The sequence below is a fragment of the Harmonia axyridis genome, chromosome 1 (assembly GCF_914767665.1).
Source record: "Harmonia axyridis chromosome 1, icHarAxyr1.1, whole genome shotgun sequence".
NCBI classification, from domain to species: Eukaryota; Metazoa; Arthropoda; class Insecta; order Coleoptera; family Coccinellidae; genus Harmonia; species Harmonia axyridis.
In genome coordinates this window covers 57,995,864-58,019,092 of record NC_059501.1, presented here as the reverse complement: position 1 = coordinate 58,019,092, position 23,229 = coordinate 57,995,864, and the positions used below count along the sequence as shown (strand labels likewise).

Here is a 23,229-nt window from a genome sequence, read left to right as displayed (position 1 = left end):
GATTTGTGATAGGTAAAACGATGTTTCCTATAGCAGTCTGGTGTGATAACAAATCCGCTGGAGACTGCACCAAGAGAGATGGTAGTCACAAACTAAAGGTATTCGATGATCGTTTAGAGAACGACCTACTAGATAGAGAGAAATCTGGACATAGACGACATATGGTTAAAACATATGGTGATTTCAAATAAGCAGGGAAAAGTGGTTGCTACGGAAACGATTAATTAGTTACCAAGGACAAAAATGAATAATTCTAATTCAAACGTCATTTTAATTGATCAAAATTATAACTTTGATCAATATTATGTTATCGGTTGAGTATACAACAATACATCAAATAGGTTTTCTCTTCCACGAATTTGACCACATTGAGCCATCAACTTTTGAACATAATTCTTACCGTCCATTACTATATGGTTTCAATTTTCATAATGCAACATTAATCAATTGTACAATATATTGTACAATTGATTGATGTTGCATTATGAAAATGGATATAATATTATATAATAATGAACCTATAAAATTAAATAGCTGATTTTCATTTATGTATATTTGCTTTCACTTTTCACGAACTGAATATCAAATTAATTTTCATTTCAGTTTAATAGTCCCCAAGTTAATAGTTATGAAGACATTATTCGAACAACGGAATCAATACCTGATGCAATTCCAGAAATGAGATGAGGTTATTTTGATTCCTTCATCCCCGATGATGCAATAGGGTATAGAATAGAGAATAAAAGTGGCTGAGGTATTGGAGAAAGGTACTAGGATCAGAGTGACGGTAGCCGATATTTATGATATTTCGAAATTCTGGATAATAATTGAGGAATCAGAATTAAAGAATTCGATCGATAACATGCAAGTTTACTATAAAATTAATGGAACAAGATACTTGATACCAAAATCTTTATCAGTAGAAACCCTTTACTGTGTTGTTTTATTCGAAGGCAAATTTCATAGAGTAATTATTATTCTTGATGTGAATATGTAGACTATGTAGACTTTGGAACTTTAGGAAAGATTTCAAAAACAGAAGTTTCGTTTATAACTGAAGAATTTCAACTCAAGCCATAACAGCTTGGCTTGGCGACATTTATCCACCAAACCAAGGTACTACTTGGTCTTCATTAGCTAATGATGATTTTAGCAATTTAAAATGCATGAAAAAATTCATTGCAGAAATCTTAAGGGTGAATGAACGAAATAATTCAGTAGACATAAAGTTCAATGATGGATATTCTGATATGAGCGATATACTAGTGAATCGTGTTCTCGCTAAATTCACAAACAAACCTCAAAAGAAAAACATATTGATGATCCTAATTCTAAACCTAGGGTGCAATATGTTAATCTTTTTCCTACTTTTGAAGAAATGAAAAATTGGGTTGTGCCATCTACGGATGAAGCTGAAGAGTATTTGAACACCACTGTTACGGACTTTTTGAATTCACAATATTTTAGTCCATAAGGATTTAGTCGAAAGCATTGAGGAAAAGATGGAAATGACTTGTAAGAAGCACGACAAGTCATCTGAAGTTTCACTTAACCACAATATAGAGGAAATGAACAATATTGATATAACTTTTTTAATGAAAACAAAACCGAAAATTTAATAGTTAACATATATGAAAGTGAAATTAAAAAACTTGAGGAAATTGTCTTGGGAGAAAATGCAATTGAAGTGATGCAAAAGAATTGTAGAAAAGCAATATCTTTTACAAATAAGAGAATATTTGATATTGAAAATTATGAACTTTTAATTTCAATACTGAAACAAACTAGGCAGTGGCGTACCCAGACATAAACCTGGGGGGGGATAAAGAAAAAAAATTTCAAATTTTCCTTCTTTTGAAGAAGTTTGCTTACTCATAATAAGATTGTCATATATAAGGTTGTAACATATAATGGATATTCCTCCTGGGGGGATATATACCCCTTATTCCTCCCCTTGGGTACGCCACTGAAACTTGAATGAAGAAATTATATCCATTTCAAAATGATGAGTCAGGAAGATTTTAATACTTCAGAAAAAATATTGAAATCTAAAAGCTTTGCATCGAATACCAAATGAATATATGAAGAATTAAGTGAATCTTTAAATAGAATTAATATTTCATGCAAGAGCCTACAACACTTCAAGTAAGAATCAAAGATAGTCGATACTCGATAAATATAAATATAATTGAAATTATTTTTTGAGTTTTAAAATTCAAATGAATTTGTGATGTACAGTTATATTATTTCCATTTGGTGATATTTGCATTTTTATAATTTTTAACACGAAATTTTCATAAGTTTTTTGAACAAAACTGATTAGATCATCAAAGTATTATATAAACGAGTTGAAGAGTTTTTTGTCACCAAATTGTTCCTGATTTTTTGAAATTCAGTTTTATTGGATCTTTAATTGCATTCGTAATTATGTATAATATAAATACTGATCTATTTTGAACATGTTATGGTATATTATGCTTTGCTATGTAGGTAAGTTCACTATAATGATGAGTTTATTGGATATACGTTTTCAATAGTTTTATCTTCAAAATTTTGAGCCAATTGCTAAGTTATAATTAACTGTCGAGAAATTCCTAATTTTGTATGAATTGATCAATATTGTAAATAAGTTTTAACTAAAAAATGAATATTCATTGTTTTATTATTGTTTTTTTGAATTTTTAATAGACATAATCTTTCTTTCAAATTTGGTTCAATTCAATGTTAGGATTGTATATCATTACAGGCATATTTGTCAAGTTGAATATTATAACAGATCAATAATAACAATACTTTATGGTAGAAAGGATATACCTCAATTACACTTCGAATTAGTCATTAGCGAGTAGATTGTACCTGGCTTAAAATTCGGTAATTACATATTTCTTGACGAAATGAGAACAATCACTACGGGGAAAGATCGCTCGAAAATGAGTTACTGGACAATTATTTTACTGAGATTTGCAGCTGATTACGTCAAACGAAACCAATAATTAGCCATTTAAAAAGTAAATAATATTGAATAAAAGTGAATTTTCCCTTCTGTGAATCAAACTACAAATTTTTTCGCGAATATTCAAAAGGGAACACCACAAAGTGATATTCTCGTGATTTGTCAATATTTTCCTAGAGGCGGAGGGACAAAATGATGTGCGGTATTGCCAGAACGATTGTGTGATCACTAGAAGTTGGGAATATTACAATAGTTCCAACTTCCGTTGAAAAGAAGTACTTTAGGAGTCTTGTTATGAATGTTCACAAAAATAAATTTTTGCCTCTTCTCTAATGTTCTTTGGTTTATTTTTTCATGAATAACTTAAATTTATCAGTGCTTTGTATGGATACCAAATGATCAATTCTTTTGCGAGAAACGAAAAGTTATGAAAAATAGTATTTTCGTAAGTAATATCATAAGGGCATCTAATTTTTCCGAAAAGAATCGAAAAAAAACGTTGCTAAGTAATATTTTGACAAGAAGCATGAGTGCTGGTGGCAACAAAAATCCGAGTCGAAGACGAGGATTTTTGCACCTGCACGAATGCTTTTTGTCAAAAAATATTACTTTGCAATGTGTTTTTTCGATTTTTTTCACAGGAAAAATTAGATGCCCGAATGGTATTTGACAAGACTATTTCCTGAGTAACAGATTATTCTGCATGCATTACCTATGTATAGGTATTAATTTGAAAACTGAAAAACAGATACTCAATTTTATTTCATCCAAAATGCTACAAATTTAATTATTTATGGTACAATTAAAATATAAATTGCAATTTTGGTACACGGTAGGGGTATTGTTTGAAACTTTTGTTGATTCATTGAAGATGTGGGGTGTAGGTACATCATTAATGTAATCTGTTGAGTGAGAAGCGGGAGGAGTGACTGCAGGATCTTCTGTTTTCTGCTTTTTAGCTGGAAGTTCTGAGGCGTCACTTCTAAGGGTGTTTATGATGTTGGAGTAGTGCTCATTATCCATTTGCATGGGTTAATCGTTAAGAATAATCTATCAGTTGTTATTCTAGATGAACGTTTAACCATCAGAATTTTAAATAGGCGGACTGGACAAAAGGTTGGGTTCTTCGTGTTAGGGACCAGCCATTTACTTTCGGCCATTTTTTTCTCCACCCTGTGCCGTTTTATTGAAGAGAGGATTATATTCTACTCTTCCTAAATTGAAAATCAGTTATTTAAAATTAAATTGTGTATTCTACCTGTTTTTATCCCAGAATTATCTACTTCCTCTTTAAAATAATGAACTTTGCAGTTTACTGCTTCTCCACCTCTCCAGGCAAGTTCCACTGAAGCGATATGGTAAAATTTCCGTTGGAGTCCTGCTGAAGTGTTTTCATCCCATAATGAAACCATTGCATAATGCTCATCCAATTTGAATGAAGCAGAGCTGCACTTCCTTTTATTTGCACACGTCTGCAAATTTCTTCTTTTCGCATTACGAGCTTCCCTACTAGACTTAAAGATAATGTCTTTAAATGGGTCAAAAATTATTTTCCACTTCACAAAATACATTTCTTGCTTTTTTTTTGCAACGGTGTTCCACATTGTCTTCACAACTAGTTCTTTGTAATTTTCACCGTTTTCCTTCTTCATATTCCACGCCCAATCTTTCAGAATTAGGTTTAGTTGTTCTAAAGTTGTGTTTTCCATAAGCTCATAGTTCTTTGCTTTGCAGAATGTCATGAACTGTTTCCATATTTAAGTATGAGTTCTGATAGTATTATACGGTATACTTTTCTCAATCGCCAGATCAATATTAGACAAAGAATCGCTTCCAAAACGACTCATTTTCACAATATGAGCTGACTAACTAGCACTTGATAATAAAATCAGAAAAAATTGTTGAGCGTCGTTTTCTGGTGTCCTTGGAGATTATAATTACGTTTGTTTTCAAAGGTATTGTAATTTTTGGTGACAACAACTGTCAAGTTTTGCCGCGGATAAACGCGAATAAACTGCTGACAGGTCCTGCCAAACAGTTTTTCCACCTAAAAACCATTTGTAATTCAAAATTGCGCGTTTCTGATTGGTGCAAATTACGACGAGGGAAATAGTCGTAAGTAATATCATAAGGGCAACTAATTTTTCCGAAAAGAATCGAAAAAACACGTTGCTAAGTAATATTTTGACAAGAAGCATGAGTGCTGGTGGCAACAAAAATCCGAGTCGAAGACGAGGATTTTTGCACCTGCACGAATGCTTTTTGTCAAAAAATATTACTTTGCTATGTGTTTTTTCGATTTTTTTCACAGGAAAAATTAGATGCCCGAATGGTATTTGACAAGATTATTTCCTGAGTAACAGATTATTCTGCATGCATTACCTATGTATAGGTATTAATTTGAAAACTGAAAAACAGATACTCAATTTTATTTCATCCAAAATACTACAAATTTAATTATTTATGGTACAATTAAAATATAAATGGCAATTTTGGTACACGGTAGGGGTATTGTTTGAAACTTTTGTTGATTCATTGAAGATGTGGGGTGTAGGTACATCATAAATGTAATCTGTTGAGTGAGAAGCGGGAGGAGTGACTGCAGGATCTTCTGTTTTCTGCTTTTTAGCTGGAGGTTCTGAGGCGTCACTTCTAAGGGTGTTTATGATGTTGTAGTAGTGCTCATTATCCATTTGCAGATAAGGTTTAATTGAGTTGGCTGAACTGTGGCCAGTAATTTTAATTAATTGTTGTTCACCTACCCCTGCTTCAGCTAAGTTACTGACTGCTGTCGACCGCATAGACTGGTTTGTTATTTTTATTCCTTTTGTATTCAATCCTGCCTTCTCTACCGCTTCTTTAGTCCATTTCGAAAGTTCATTTTTTCCCACTGGAGTGTTTTTGTACCATCTACTTGAAAGTTCTTTGTTCCATGATGGGTTAATCGTTAAGAATAATCTATCAGTTGTTATTCTAGATGAACGTTTAACCATCAGAATTTTAAATAGAATCTTAAAACTGGACAAAAGGTTGGGTTCTTCGTGTTAGGGACCAGCCATTTACTTTCGGCCATTTTTTTTTCTCCACCCTGTGCTGTTTTATTGAAGAGAGGATTATATTCTACTCTTCCTAAAAAGTTGGATTTTTGAAAATCAGTTATTTAAAAAAATTTGTATTATACCTGTTTTTATCCCAGAATTATCCACTTCCTCTTTAAAATGATGAACTTTGCAGTTTTCTGCTTCTCCACCTCTCCAGGCAAGTTCCACTGAAGCGATATGGTAAAATTTCCGTTGGAGTCCTGCTGGAGTGTTTTCATCCCATAATGAAACCATTGCATAATACTCATCCAATTTCAATGAAGCATAGCTGCAATTCCTTTTATTTGCACACGTCTGCAAATTCCTTCTTTTCGCATTACGAGCTTCCCTACTAGGCTTGAAGATAATGTCTTTAAATGGGTCAAAAATTATTTTCCACTTCACAAAATAAATTTCTTGCATTTTTTTTGCAACGGTATTCCTCATTGTCTTCACAACTAGTTCTTTGTAATTTTCACCGTTTTCCTTCTTCATATTCCACGCCCAATCTTTCAGAATTAGGTTTAGTTGTTCTAAAGTTGTGTTTTCCATAAGCTCATAGTTCTTTGCTTTGCAGAATGTCATGAACTGTTTCCATATTGAAGTATGAGTTCTGAGGGTATTATACGGTATACTTTTCTCAATCGCCAGATCAATATTAGACAAAGAATCGCTTCCAAAGCGACTCATTTTCACGATATAAGCTGACTAACTAACACTTGACAATAAAATCAGAAAAAATTGTTGAGCGTCGTTTTCTGGTGTCCTTGGAGATTATAATTACGTTTGTTTTCAAAGGTATAGTAATTTTTGGTGACAACAACTGTCAAGTTTTGCCGCGGGTAAACGCGAATAAACTGCTGACAGGTCCTGCCAAACAGTTTTTCCACCTAGAAACCATTTGTAATTCAAAATTGCGCGTTTCAGATTGGTGCAAATTACGACGAGGGAAATAGTCGTACAGAGAACTTTTATATAAGTTGAATGAGAAGATGCACCTACTTCCTAATAAAAATATTTCAACATTTCCTAGGAAACAAAAAACCAACTGTTGAACTAAATAATACTTTTTCCAGCCACTTGAGCCAGATCAGGGCACACCTCAAGGATCTCCACTTTCGACATCACTGGATAATTTCTATTGTTATGATATGTACATTAATCCATCCAGGAATCAATATCTGCTACAATTTGCTGATGACAGATATGGTACATAAAAAATCAATACAAGGTTGCGTACCAAACCTACAAAAACAAGTATATACGATCACAACATGGTTCCACAAATGGAGATTGAAACCAAATCCAAATAAGTCTTAGTTTATCATTTTTGATCACTTGATCAGCCCAAATTCACCATCTATAATTATCAATAAAATTAATATAAAACAGTCACCAACTATAAAATATTTAGATGTTCAAATGGACAACATATGCAACTTTAATGCTCACACAAAAATGATAGAGAAAAAGACTATTTCCAGAACCACATATCTTGCCAAATTAACAGGATACCAGACACTAGAAATCAACATCCATACCGCAGCAAAAATATATAAAACAGTTTGTAGGCCCTTGATTGAATATGCTCTCCCACTCTATGCCAACTACAAATCCAGAGCAATAAAAAATCTGCAAGTAGCAGAAACAGTAACTCTGAGAAAAATAACAATAATGCGACACCCAAATAATGTTCTGCATAATCCCTCTAATCATTTTTTATATGAAAAGACAGGAAATCAACAGAGAAATGAAGGAATCAAGAAACTCAACAAGAAGTTGAAGGTTAAGAGTTCAAGAGTAGCTTTAGCTAATCTTCGCCTTTTCGGGGCAAATGTATGTACATTTGTTGAATAATAGTATATTATTCAACGAGCGGTAATGTAGGTCATAACTCACGCAGATGAAGTTTGCAGCACGAGCCGCAGGCGAGTGCTGTAATTCATCAAGTGAGTTATGACCATTACCGCAAGTTGAATACTATACTTTATCTACGACTATTTCAATAAATACTAAGAAAAAAATTCAGACTTAGAAGAAAGAAGGAGCGGGAAATAAGCATATGTGCTCGATCCCGACTACAAGAGAGATGGAAACTAAGTGTCACCAATCACAATCGAACTAGCTTCAGCTAGCTCGAATCCAGTACAGAGTACAGACATAGAACTATATTGAAAACCCTTAATAATTGCTTATAAAAATGCATTAAAATATACCAAAAAACATTCCCTGTAAACGACGACTTAATGACCTTACTGCTTCGAACTCCTTTATATTTTTTAGGGCAAGTACTTCTGTATGGTAACATTAGCTCTTTGTCTTTTGGAAATGTATACCTATATAATATTTCACCTTCACTATCCGAATTAATCGTTTTCAGCAAAACATTCACAATAATTAGATATCAACTTAATTTGAAAACGTCAAAATTATTAAAGTGACATTCTCTCAGACATTCCTCCCCTCAATAACAATAATGGAATGTTCCCTTTCGGCCAATCGAATAGAAGCAGAGAAGTATAGAAGCACAGATCCATATTTTCCGATTTATTATAGTGAGTTATAGTAGTGAGTTATTATAACTCACGGTGTTTGTTAATAGATACTATTAATTGCTCAAAAGCAGTTGAATAATGAATATATTATTCAATAGGAGTAGATAAAGTCGGTTTATTATTATTATTATTATAAGTTTCATTCTAAACTCATTGAACAGCAGAATATAATTGTACAATACCACGACGATGGAATAAATGAGTCAACACGAAAACACCCCACACAAACAATTTTGTAAATGTTGAATAACAATTAAATAATTATGTATGTTATGAAGTGTGTTATACTTTAGTATGAAATCAACTCTAAAATCTTTGGCATCAAAAAAAAAATTATTTTTGCTTTGTGTAATCTGTTGAGATGTATGTGTGTGAGTGATAGTTTGAGAAGAAAAAACCCTGTATCCCTCATAGATAACTCAGAATTTTCGGCTACATCCTTTTCTTCAGCCTCCGAGTTCCTACTCTTATAATTCCTGGGATTGACAAAATAACGCCAATCTCTATACTACGATCCGAACTCCATCTCGTTCCACGATTAGAGCATGGAAAAGCGGAAAATGCGAGCGCAGCCTCACTTTCCACAGCGGAAAGTCTGGTATTGTGAGGACGCAGACACAGTTCGGCGATTAGTATTTTCACGACAGTTGCGGGGTGAACTGCTAGAACACGTTTGAGCGATAGGAAAACATGAAAATACTGTGGCATGAGTGAAACTTGACTTGATTTGGGGTTATCTTCGAAGGCAGGTGAGTGATAAACCTTTTTATCTAATTTTGGTCAAAAACCGTGGTGATATTCGGAAAAATATGACATGCTTTATAGAATATTCGAACCGTGTATATTTCTTACTAATGATATTATTGTATCTCGACATGTTTTATAAAATTATGTCTGCGTTAAGGTTTCATCGTTGCGTGCATCGAAGCTTAATAGTATTAGAAGGAAAACCACAGTGCCACTTTTTCAGATGGAATTGTTTCAATATGTTCCGTGGAATATCGAGATTTATAAATTAATGCCATAAATAAAAAATATAAATCAATAAAATTAAATTAAAATATAAAAGGAATTTTCGAGCTATTTCCGGATCTGATCTACTGTTTACTATTGGGCATTTTAATTTATTTAACGCTTTAATGGAGTCCCATATTTATAAATTATCAAGTATTCCATAATAAATATATCTAGGTACTACAATTCTCAATTTAAACTTTTGATGTCAAATGCAAATCAAATTTTTGATGCGTGGATTAAGAAGTTCGTTTTCCTACCTCCTCACTTTTTTACCTTTTTTAATTTCTTGAGCTTTACTTCATTTATTCACTTTGTGCCGTTCGAATTTGTGATTTATTCCTTATCAGTTACCTATTTTCTAAGTAGTAACGATGAAATTTCGCGTCACGTGACAGGTGGTTACAACAATATCAAATTTGCTACAAGTGCTGCACTCAGCGTTTTTTATCGAACTGTATAGAGGGTATTTTGCGATAATTGAGCAGAAAATCAATCCATTCTCATCTTTGTTGTCACTGGTTGCTTCATATACTGGGCGAGTTAATATTGCTCGATCAGTTGATGAACATTTTGGCATAAGCTCAAATTATTTTAGATTCTACAGGCTGGTAAAACGCGATACCGTTCTATTTTTCGAATGAAATTGCCCAATTTTTATATCTCATAATCTCCATTAAATTCTGATTTCGAAATACCTCACTTGTTGTCATCTATCTGTGGTACTTTTTAACGTAGGCCATTCTTTTCGCCAAATTCCATGGATATAATGGTTTAAACCACAGATCATACATCGAAAACTGTTCGAGAGGATTGTACGATAATGTATTGAATTCACGAAAAATTTTCATTCCATTCTCCTGGGAATTTACGAATCAAACTACAGGTGGTCCGAAAGACACTGCAATTTCGAAAAAAATTTCAGTAAGTACGTTTTTATTCAAATGACATGCCCTGTTTTTTTGCCTTTCGGATACCCTAGTGAGTAGTTTTCATTTTTGTTGCAACATATTGTGCCTAACGTGAATAGTTTTCAAATTCAAATTACTTTTGTATGGGAGTTGGTTGTATACTTTCCACGAGTTTCCACGCATACAGTAGATAGAAGTGGTCACATTTGAGTAAAGAGATTACTCAAATGTGCTCAATACCTATTGTTCACTATACCATCAATTCAAATTCCAATTTTTCGAATTCATCTCGTCTAGGTTGTCTTCTTTCAGGATATTTCTGTGCCTAAATTCGTGATGCGAGAATAGTTATTTATAATACAAGTGCAGAAGGCATTGATATTCTTCCACGAGTTCAAAATTCAAAACGAGCCACGAAATGGCGAGTTCTTGAATGAACGTGTGGTAGAATGAGCCTTCTGTACGAGTATTATACATTATTTTCTCTAATTAATTGCATTTTTATTGAAATTAATGAAATATGTATTTCCATACATATCATTTAGAGATTTTTGCATTGAAAAATGTTGATTGGCAGAACTGATTTCTTTAAGGCAAATAGATGAATTGACAGATAAAACCGTGGCGGAAAGTTCGGAGTACCAACATATAATAATAAAATATAACCATGAAAACTGTGCGTTTCTGATATATTCTCGCACGATTTTGTTCTACAAGATGTGGAAGAATGAACGGAATAACAACAGAATTAGAGAAAACTATTTCCTTCAGCTCCTTCGAGCCAGAGGCAATAAATCCGATTTCCGATTTGTTCCTCTGATGGTGGCTCTGAATTCGGAAGTATTTGAAAAAATTAAGAAGTGAATAAAAATATGTTGAGAAGTTTAGATATCAAATCGAACAACACCTGGTCACAAGGCCGGCGCGAGTAATTTTGGCGCCTGAAACAAAGAATTTTCAGGCGCTCCTGCTGAAAAAGCAGCACTTACAATATGGCCTTCCTCATAACCACTCGTAACACCGAATTCTCCGCTCAGTTAGAAATTGCGGTTTTCATTATTTCATACTCATCCTGGATAACTCTTAAAGTTTTCATTTTGTGTAGGGTTTGCTAAAGTAATCTATTCGAAGAATTGACTGAATTGATAAAAAATATAGCTCGAATCTTGAGTTTTAATTGATATGAGTTGTTCAAGTTCAAGATCTTCTTATAAACACCCTGTACATTTTTGGTCTAAACCGCAACCAGTCTCATAACAGTACGTATTTACAGAATCGAAAATGAAAAAGGTATTTTCGAAAAAAAAATTTCCTGCAGAAATATTCAAAAAATGTGATTCCTCATCGCCACCATTTTTCTCATAAGAATCCCATAACCTCATGAACTATTGAGTTTTTACTGAAGTTTTGGCTGAAATTGTCGACAAATGAGCTATCTAATGATGCAATCATATTTTTGGTGTATTATTTTAAAGTAGTAGTCTGTTTCCAATAAACTGGAAGTTGTGGAGATCTGAATATTTTAGAGAGAAAGATCTCAAACCCCAACATGAAAATTTTCAGCACAAATTTATGATTAGTTGTGATAGGTTATCACGGTGAATGTTTGCAAGGTTTTTGAATAGAATGAAACAGCAAAACAAATACATATGCATAAGTCACAAATATCGAAATATACATAGTATATCGTAAACATAAAAATATACAAATTCTAAGTAACGTGTCCAAGAGATCCTAATAAAACAAAACAGCGCAAAAAAATTTCTTCGACGCCGATGAATAATGCGTAAGTACTTTGTATATCTGATTTTCATATCGAAATGGCACTCTGCGTACGATCGAAGAATGATTATCTATCACACCACAAGGTACAATGGGCGGTAGTCTATGCAAAGTTCCAATTTTGCTTCGAAAGCTAATTAGGTGTACAAACATGTGTTCCGCTGAAAACATTCGGCATTTAACATTAACTAGTTTCGAAAGCAAAATCGTAGGAATTTTCCATATCTTGAACATGTAAACATCGGCTTCCAAATAATTCGAAAGCAAAGATAGTGTAGTGTTTCGTGAAATACATAATTATTTTATCCCTTTTTCAATGAGGATAATAGAGAATTTCGTTTGTATGGGTTGGGCTACCATGTGTTGTTTTTTATACATGTGACTTAGTGAAGGTGGTTTGGAGATTTTTATTGCAGGGTATGTGGACAAACTAAGTGAATCAGAGCAAGCCTTATGTTGTTTTTTGAAGAATCAATGATGAAATATGAAAAGGCGACTAGCAAACTGGGCCGAATTATTACCGTCCCTCAAAAAAAGCCGCCTGAATCGGTCGCTTCACTGTTTCACCCCTAACGCCGGCCCTGGCTGAGTACTGTCGATTACGTCAAAATTTGAATCATAATCCTAGTCCAAAATTTCCCAGAGTCATCGACCGATCCAGCACTACTGACTCACCCTGTATGTTGTTTAGTGTACTGATAGTGTTCCGTTATTTGATTGTCAGGAGAAAAACTTGGTGTGCATCCATAGTATATCAAATTACATGACGAAATAGTAACAAAACCCTGTAGTAAAGCGGATATTTGAAAATTATCGAAATTATTAGAATTATTATGCCGAGGAAATACGTTAAATTCAAAGAGTGATCGCGCCTTAAGTAAACTGATCTTATCTTAGCATAAGGATGTTTTGTTTTCCAATCAATGCTTTTCTTAGTTACCGTCTCCAGACGTCTCGACACCACGTTGGTGAAATCGATATATCTTTCACGGATAAGAAGAATACATTTAGATACGGGGAAATCTTGGCTTATCTGAGTTCAGTAAATGCTTTTTGGTCACATATGACACTGCAGAAAATCCGTCAGGCTGTAGGCAAATTCGAAGTATGGTTCTTGCTGAGACTGCATAAAAATCTAGTTTGAACTGAGGTTGAAGGTCTGTTGACAAAAAATGAAGAAGGAATGATGAGGCTTGAGTTTTGAGTCAGTATCGCTTAGGGTCTCTTATTGAGAAAGGTTGAGAATTAGAACGTCGGTCGCGAAACCAGACTTAGATTAAAACAATTTCTTTTGAAGATCAGAGTAATTTTTTTGAAAAGTTGAATCAAGAATAAAGGAAATTTAGTAGATGATAGAGAGTTAAAGGAATTTTAAGTTTTTTTGGAAGAAGGAATTGTTTTAATTCTAAGAACGGTTGACATAGGTCAGAAACAGTAAAATAGGAATTTTTTGGGATAAAGTTAGAATTTGTTTTTGTGAATCTCTTTGGAATAAATTAGGTTAGATCGGAGTTCGCGGATCGGGAGTGAAGTGTTATATAAGGAATTACACGTTTTCGAGTGAACAGTTTGAAAAAGAATTAAAAACTAGGTTTAGACAGGGCCTAAAATACTTACCTAGCATCGTGGGATAAGGGCAAGTTTTTGGCTATTTATTTTTTGGTTTATTTGTTGATGTTTGAATGTTTTTTTTTTTTTTTATGAAAAATAAGTTCATTTGAGTAGTCCTGATTCTCCCAAATTCAAGGTTGATATATTGTTTCGTTTGTTTGAATAACAGATTATTTGAGACATTTTTTTGTTTTATAAAATTTTGGCCGTTGAGTCACCATTTCAAGGGATATTGTAACTTTGGTTATTTTTTATGTTGCTTTATTATATTTAATTTAAAATTTAAATCGATTTTCATTGACCCAATAAACTAATTCCTGTCCCTAGAGAAAGAAATTCAACTAATAAGACCTGTCCATTAAAGCGACAGGCCGGACTCACATAACATCTTAGTGAATTTACATAATTTATTAATTCTCCGAGACCTCTGGAAAACCGCTCTTCCAGGGGTTAAAAGAACATCTCAACCGGAGATAAGTGAACGATTGGTCAACATTCTCTGACCAACCCGTTCATGACAAATTGGTGACAGCTTAAGGGGATATTAGTTGATTTTTGTTTCTCTGGGATAATATGACGAATTGGTGATAGCTTAAGAGATAATTTTTTTGTCTGGAATCGCATATTTTTCAAAAAGTTAATTTTTGGTAGTTGAAATTTTGAGGATTGATAATATTGAAGTATTAGAGTAAAGTTCGAGAAAGAAACTGTTGAATTGGGAGACTTTTGGATGAATAGACCTTGTATTCTTTGTTTATGATCGATATTTTGGAAGTTGAATTATTTTGAGTGTATTGTTGTTTTATCAGGGGTGAAAACATTTAATTTTGTTGTGGTGGAGGAGTGTGTCGGATTCTGATAGTTTTATATTTTGGTATGTTATTTTAGGAAGTTGGAGAAAATCAGCTGTTGGGCCTGAATCATACTTAGTTAATTTTTCGTTGAACGTTAATTTTCTAAATCTAGAAGTAGAAGTGAATAAATAATTTTCATAATTAATTAGAGGTATTTGTTTTGAGACATTTTTTAATTTTCAAAATTTGATAAAGAGTTTCAAGTAGACATTAAAGTCAGATTTGTGCTAGTTTTGGAATTTACAGTTTTCGGTGTTAGAAAGAAATTTAGGGATTTTCAGGAAAAGGTCAGACAGTTGATCAACGTGGGATACCAAATATATAAGGGTGAAGGTAAAATATTGTATTGGTTGTATCATTTTTATTATTTTTTTTTATATTCAAATTTAATTGAAAATGTCGATTACACCTCCTCTACCTGGTACTGTTAATAGCGCTACTTCAGTTAATGCGCCAGGCGGAAATCCACCTGTGAATCCGGCAATAGTAAATATGCAACGTTATTCGCTAGGAATGATGTCGACTACCTTGGAAAATTTTTCAGGAAAAGAAGTTTTAAGATATTTTGATAAATTGGAACTAAGGGCAAAATTAGAAGGATGGAGTGAGGATGAAACCCTCACTCTATTGAAACTGAAGTTGGTAGGCGAAGCATACAGTTATTTCAAATCGGAGGTTACTTTGAATTTATTGACTTATGCAGAATTAAAATTGAGACTAATTGAAAAATTTACGTCGCAAAAATTACCGGGAGAATGTCAGTGGAATTTGAGTAGATGTATACAAGGACAAGATGAGGATGTATCTTCATTTTGTACCAGATTAAGAACAATAGGCGCGGAATTATTAACTGAAGATTTGGTAGGAGCGACGGAAGAGGAAGAACTGGGTATAAGAAAGATAAATAGGAATTTGATTTTAAATCAGTTTAAAATGGGACTTCGAAAAGATATTATGAAAGAGGTTGGTATGTTTTTGTTACTAGAAAAAACTTTGGATTTAGAGAAAGCGGAAGAATTGGTAAAATTACATGAAATGAAAAATAGAATTATTCAGGGATACAGGTCATTCAATTCAAAAATATCGTTAATTGAATGTGAAATAACTTGCCAATTATGCGAGAAGAAAGGACATATTGCGAAAAATTGTAGGAATACTGGATTAAGTGGTGGAAAAAGAGGACAAAAAGTTGAGAATATTTGTTTTTCGTGTGGTCAATCAGGTCATTTCGCAAGGGAATGTAGGAATAATGCGAGAGCGATACATAAAACTCAAGGAGTGCGAAATATCGATAATCAGCCGGGGCGCTGGGTGAAGGAATGTGCTAGGAACGATCGTGAGATAGAACCAGGCGGACGAAAGGATTTTGACATTGGGACGATACATATCAATAGAGATTTTTCACGAAAAATAAATTTGCCATTCGAAAAGACGAAAAAGACTATAGAGATGAGAAAGAAAGTTGAATCGTGTAATCAGGGAACAAGTAATATGGGATCATGGGGAAAAGTTGAAGAGAATCGTGTAAATCGAGTTAGGTCGGAGAAACTAAGCGAGAAAGAGAAATTGCCGGTAAATACGTGTAATAAGAATGTCGATACTCAGAACGGATTGCGTTCTCCAAAAATGCGGCTACCTAGAAGAGAAATTAGGGAACGTACGGTCCTGGTTATTCCGGAAGTAAATTCGGCAGGAATGCATGACGTGCCACATTTGATTAAATTGAGTATCAACGGAAAGATAAGTGTTTGTTTGATAGATACAGGGGCAGCGGTGTCTCTCGTAAAAAGAGGATTGATTTCAAGAAACGAGGTCAATGAATACGGTGTTGACTGCGAGCTAACTAGCGTATCGGGTCACAATTTACGTACCTGGGGTACGGCGAATATTACTGTAAGTCCAATAGCAGAAGGATTGAGGATAGATTGCACGGTCATATTAGTGGATGATGAAACATTAGGAAACGTTGATATAATACTAGGTAGGGATTTTCTTAAGGAAAATCAAGCGCATATTAAGTATGAACACGAACCATCGGTAACTATGTGGGGAAGAGAGTTTAAATTTCTGAATAAAGATTTGAATGAAGGTATATATACAGGGGATAGATATACAGAGGAGAAGCAAGAGGAAATACAAGTTAATCACTTCAGGGTTAGGCAGGTTAGTTTGGAAAAACAAGGTGAAAGAGAGAAATTGCAGGTAAAGACGGAGGTCGGTACTCAAACGGAAAATTACGAGGAGAAAAGAAATTTGGCGATGAGAGATATAGGCATTCAAGTGGAAAATATAGCGGAATTTGAAACAAAGGGTTTTTCAAAACGAGAAGAGATTAATCAATCAGATAGCGATATTGAAGAAATAAGCGTTGATGAAATGATAGGGATGACAGAAAGAGATGAGAAAAAAATCCGTGGAAAAGGAAAAATTTCGAAGCAAAATATTACAAGTACGAAATCTCGGGAATTAACTGAGCCAATAAAAAAGGTAAAATCTTATAGGGTTGAGAAATTTGACAAAAATACAGTGGATCCTCAATTTGACGTAGGGGAATTAGTTTATTTGAAAAAAATGTCGGCGAAACAGGGTATATCAAAAAAGTTAATGGAACCTTGGGTAGGACCTTGTAGGATTGTGGAATTGCTTGGTCCGATGACCTATAGAATTAGGAAATGTGGGGGTAGAGAGGAACAAGTCGTTCATGTGGATAGGTTAAAACCGTATACCGCGAGAAATCGAGAGTTTGGGATTGATATAGAAGAATCCGACGGTTCGGAGAAATTAGATACGGACGGTAGCGAGACTGAATCTGATGATGAACGGACTGAGATACGAAAATTTTCGCCGATGAGGATGATTATGAGGTTGAATCGAGCGCAATTTGAAAATGAGGAAATAGAGGAAGAAGAAATCCCTCTACGTAGATCGACTAGAGGACGTCGCCCACCGGATCGATGGGGTTGGGACTAATAGATAACGGTACATACAGATAAATCCATTGTAATATAGATTATTCATATTTTGGTAAATTTTCGACATTTTGGATAGGTAATGGAAATTTTGGTGATTTTTTTTTATAGGTTTGACGAATTATGGAAAATTTGTTTTTTTTGGAGATTTTTGATAATTGCGTAAAATGATTGATAATTGATAATATTGGTAAAATTTGTTTAATTTTATTTCAGATGAAGGAACTTGGGAAGTATAGCGAAGTGAAATCAGAATAATTTTTTTTGGGATTTATGATTGTTTGATTCTCAAAATAGTTGATGAGACATATAAGTAATTTGGGTATTATAAATTTTTTTTTTAAGGAATCAATTTATGGAATCAAGATACTTAAGGAGTAATGATGATAGTTTTTTTGAGTAGGTTTTGGAATTTCAATTAAAGTTTTGTATGAGGAAACATTAGTGGTTTTTTTTTTCATTTTGGGATTTTATTGAGATGATTCTGAATACGAATATTCTGAGTTTAGGAAAAAGTTGACTCCAGGAAAAATGAACAAGGCCTTTTTTTAGTTTTGACAATGAAAGGCTTGAAAAGACAATGATATAGATAAATAGTTTGATTTTGAACACAAATAAAGAGGGAGAATAGGTATTTCGGATTATAACTACAGTTTCAGTTTTTGGGAAACATTGTACTTAAATCATTCTAGAATTATGCGGAACTCAGGATATTTAGTAAGAACTAGTAGAAGTGAGGTATATAGAGAGTTGCCAATTTTACGTTGATTTATTTTGTTTTTGAATTCCATTTTTATGAATATTGAGGTGAAGAGTTAAATTGTAGGTTAGGTGTAGTGTAGGCTGTTCTGAAGATAAGATGATTTTTTTTTTCTTTTGCAATTTTTGGATGATATTAAACCGAGTTTGCTTTCAATTTCGAAATTTTGTCGGGTAACGTGGGACACAGGGTCCCTCAGGGAATTGAGTCGACCCTGCCCAACGTGAGATTCTAGTGGCTCCTTCTTCCAAGGAAGCCACTATCGGATATAGGGTCCCCATTTTGGGATATGGATGTCTCATTTTTTTGTTGATGTTTTTTTTATTATTATGTTATGTTTCAGAAAAAAAAAGGAATTTTATAGAGTTTTATTTGGAAATCAGAATAGATAATTTGAGATAACATAAAGGAGACATTCAACTCAAGGGTTTGACAGTAAAATATATGGAATATTTTTTTTTTCTTTTTTTTTTTTTGGTGAAATCAATGAACGTTTATGGTGGTTATGTTCATATAATTAGTTGGTTTGAGATTTTTTCAAATTTTTTTTGATTGATTATGAAATTTTAAGGGATATAATGATATTTAGTTAGAGCGAAATAATGCATAGATTTTTTTTTGTTTTGTAATATTTTATGGAAAATTGCAAATTCAAGAGTCTACAACGAAAGATGGAAGTAACTTCAGGAAGATGTATGGATCGAATCCGAGTTAACGGAATAACCTTACTTCCAATTGTGTGTGTTGATATCCAAAACTGAAATGCTATCATGACGTCAGACAATACAGATCAATGTGGATTATAACTGAATATTACCTGAAAAGTGACGATCACCTTTTCGATAAACTGGTTAGAGAGTTGATCAATCAATGGGCTTTAGATGAAGAGGAGCTTTAGAGAAAAGCTGAGAAGAAGACGAGGAAGAAGATATGTTGACTGAAGAAGATTATATTATGGAGGAAGAAGAAGATGGGATTACGATGAAACTGAGTATGAAGAAGATGCTCAGAGAATCCTGAATCTTGAAACCAAGATGTAAAGGTTGAAGTATACTAATGGTTTAGCAGTACAGTAGACGTCGTTGGACGACGAGTATGTTTAATTCGGGAGAAATGGCTCCCTCACCGATAGTCGAGTATTTATGGATGGACTTATGGAATCCAACGCTGTGTTTCGTATGATTAAATATGGCTTTGGAATCATACTACCGACAGTCCTGATATGAAAGTTTGTATGGAAAAATAAAGCTAGCCAGTCTATGAAGTATAAGTCCTATGAGAGAAATGAATCGTCATCAAGCAGAAGAAGAGCAGATTACCAGAACTATGATGGATGTCGAAGTAAAAGGTTATTTCCGTGACGAAGATGAGATCCATGGAAGAAATGCAGTACCATTCCACCAGACAATCCTATGAAGCAGTATAATGGAAGCAGAAAGTGCCGCGATAGTGAAATTTTGAAATCCCGAAAAGTGAACAAACTCCATGCTGGAGTTAGTGAAGTGCATAGGAGGAAAATATTTTGAATTGATTTGATTGTTTTTGATTTTTTGTTTGTTTTATTACATATTAGGATTTGGATTTTATCTTTTTAATTTTATTTGAGTAAATAATATTTGATATGAATTATTGAATAATGTCGGAAAACATACCACCATAGACTAAGACCTTAGGGTAGGTAGAGATGATATAGTTTCTCTTTAAGGTTAGCTTTTGAAAAGTTTGGTTAATAGGTTTTGTTTTATTTTGTATCTGTTAGTAAGCAGTTTGATATTGGATAATGATGAGTTTTTAGTTTAAGAATGAAAAATTTAAATTACTTTGAGCCAGTATCATTTTGGTATAGGAGTTACAGTTATTGTGATTATTGGAGAGGAAGGACTATTAAATTAATAAGGATGAAAGTAAGGGAAAAGTTATGGCATCCGATGCCACAACTTTTTCGGATAAGGGTGTGATGTAGTAAAGCGGATATTTGAAAATTATCGAAATTATTAGAATTATTATGCCGAGGAAATACGTTAAATTCAAAGAGTGATCGCGCCTTAAGTAAACTGATCTTATCTTAGCATAAGGATGTTTTGTTTTCCAATCAATGCTTTTCTTAGTTACCGTCTCCAGACGTCTCGACACCACGTTGGTGAAATCGATATATCTTTCACGGATAAGAAGAATACATTTAGATACGGGGAAATCTTGGCTTATCTGAGTTCAGTAAATGCTTTTTGGTCACATATGACACTGCAGAAAATCCGTCAGGCTGTAGGCAAATTCGAAGTATGGTTCTTGCTGAGACTGCATAAAAATCTAGTTTGAACTGAGGTTGAAGGTCTGTTGACAAAAAATGAAGAAGGAATGATGAGGCTTGAGTTTTGAGTCAGTATCGCTTAGGGTCTCTTATTGAGAAAGGTTGAGAATTAGAACGTCGGTCGCGAAACCAGACTTAGATTAAAACAATTTCTTTTGAAGATCAGAGTAATTTTTTTGAAAAGTTGAATCAAGAATAAAGGAAATTTAGTAGATGATAGAGAGTTAAAGGAATTTTAAGTTTTTTTGGAAGAAGGAATTGTTTTAATTCTAAGAACGGTTGACATAGGTCAGAAACAGTAAAATAGGAATTTTTTGGGATAAAGTTAGAATTTGTTTTTGTGAATCTCTTTGGAATAAATTAGGTTAGATCGGAGTTCGCGGATCGGGAGTGAAGTGTTATATAAGGAATTACACGTTTTCGAGTGAACAGTTTGAAAAAGAATTAAAAACTAGGTTTAGACAGGGCCTAAAATACTTACCTAGCATCGTGGGATAAGGGCAAGTTTTTGGCTATTTATTTTTTGGTTTATTTGTTGATGTTTGAATGTTTTTTTTTTTTTTTATGAAAAATAAGTTCATTTGAGTAGTCCTGATTCTCCCAAATTCAAGGTTGATATATTGTTTCGTTTGTTTGAATAACAGATTATTTGAGACATTTTTTTGTTTTATAAAATTTTGGCCGTTGAGTCACCATTTCAAGGGATATTGTAACTTTGGTTATTTTTTATGTTGCTTTATTATATTTAATTTAAAATTTAAATCGATTTTCATTGACCCAATAAACTAATTCCTGTCCCTAGAGAAAGAAATTCAACTAATAAGACCTGTCCATTAAAGCGACAGGCCGGACTCACATAACATCTTAGTGAATTTACATAATTTATTAATTCTCCGAGACCTCTGGAAAACCGCTCTTCCAGGGGTTAAAAGAACATCTCAACCGGAGATAAGTGAACGATTGGTCAACATTCTCTGACCAACCCGTTCATGACAACCCAGTGGAACGAAATCGGTTCGCCAAACTTTGAACTTCTGAGGGGTTTCACTCAGATTTAAAGGTGTCAAATTACAGTGAACAATCGCAATACGCGAGAAAATTACCGGTCCTAATAATTGAACAGGACGAGGTCATTAAAAATTAATCATCTCCAATAAACTAGATTTCCAAAAGGGTCGGTATTGAATAGAATAATAGGTGAAAATATTATTACTATTCTCGTCCATAAGTATTATTGAAATTTTTGGATAGGATTGAATAGGTAAAGTTAATTTTGAAATGGAGATCCATATCCGAAGTGTGATTTCAATAGCACACTGAAATTTTCTTTTCATTAGTCATCTAATATATTTTCCAAGGGCCAGGACCGGCTCGAGTAATTATGGAAACAAATAATTTTTCGACGCCCTCGCTGAAAAAGCATCGATAATAGTAATAGCATAATTATTTTGCTATTACAATTTAATTTCAGACATAAACCAACTTTTTTAATCAATAAAAGTTTCAATGAAACAAAGCAGCAAAACAAAAAGAATCAGAGTATTTATACCAAAGCTTGAAAAATATAACAATCGAAGAATGGTTACCTCTCACACCACAAGATGCAAAGTTTCAGTATCACTTCGAAAACTAATCGGGATTACAAACATGTATTCCACTGAAAATATATGGCATTTGACAGTAACTAGGTTAGAATGCAACATCGTAAAAATTTTCCATATGTTGAATATGTAGATATCGGCTTCCGAATAAATCTAAGTGCTGGACTCTGATATCTACTAAGGGAGATTGAAGATGGTCACACTGATGCTCGAAAGCTAGGATGATACAATAAATGAGATAGATCTTATAGAGCTTGACTACCACACCCGATATTCCCGAATTATAAATCTAAGTGAAATACTTAACTGATTTTATTCCTCTTTCAATTAGGGTAATTGGGAATTCTAGTTGTTTTGGTTGTGTTGCCATGTGTTATTTATTTTACAAGCAGCTTAGTAAAAGAGTTTTTAGACTTTTATTACAGGAAATCTTGACAAATATATACCTCATGTTGTTTTTAAGAAACAAGGATGAAATATGAAAAGGCAGCAGCAAACTGAGCCGACATTCCGCCCCTCAAATAGAGGCGCCAAAATCTGTGGCTTCACTGTTGAACCAAAATTGTTGAGAATTCTAAATCATGATTCCTGCTTCAGAAAATTCCAGTTAGTAGAACTCTGAACAATAAAACTGACATATCATTTTTGATCTGTTGTTGCCCGAACTGATTGCTTTATCATTTCGTCACAATGTCTGCAAAATCATCTTGATCGGGTCTGTTCTCACAGAAATATTAGGTTTTTGTTATCCAATATTATTCCTGAATTTTTATTGTTCTGATGGAATTTGGAATTTTGCAGGCGTTTCAAGTTAGAATTTCATTATTCATA

The 23,229-nt window shown here is 33.6% G+C and overlaps 1 protein-coding gene across 2 annotated transcripts in view; it reads left to right on the top strand.

Annotated features, from left to right (window-relative positions):
• The first annotated feature begins 9,218 nt into the window (after positions 1-9,218).
• Positions 9,219-23,229, top strand: part of LOC123678590 — a 290,215-nt gene continuing 276,204 nt past the window's right edge. For both annotated transcript variants that reach the window (XM_045615723.1, XM_045615718.1), the window contains exon 1: positions 9,219-9,337. The gene's annotated coding sequence lies outside the window, so the exon portion shown is untranslated. The remainder of the gene's footprint in view (positions 9,338-23,229) is intronic.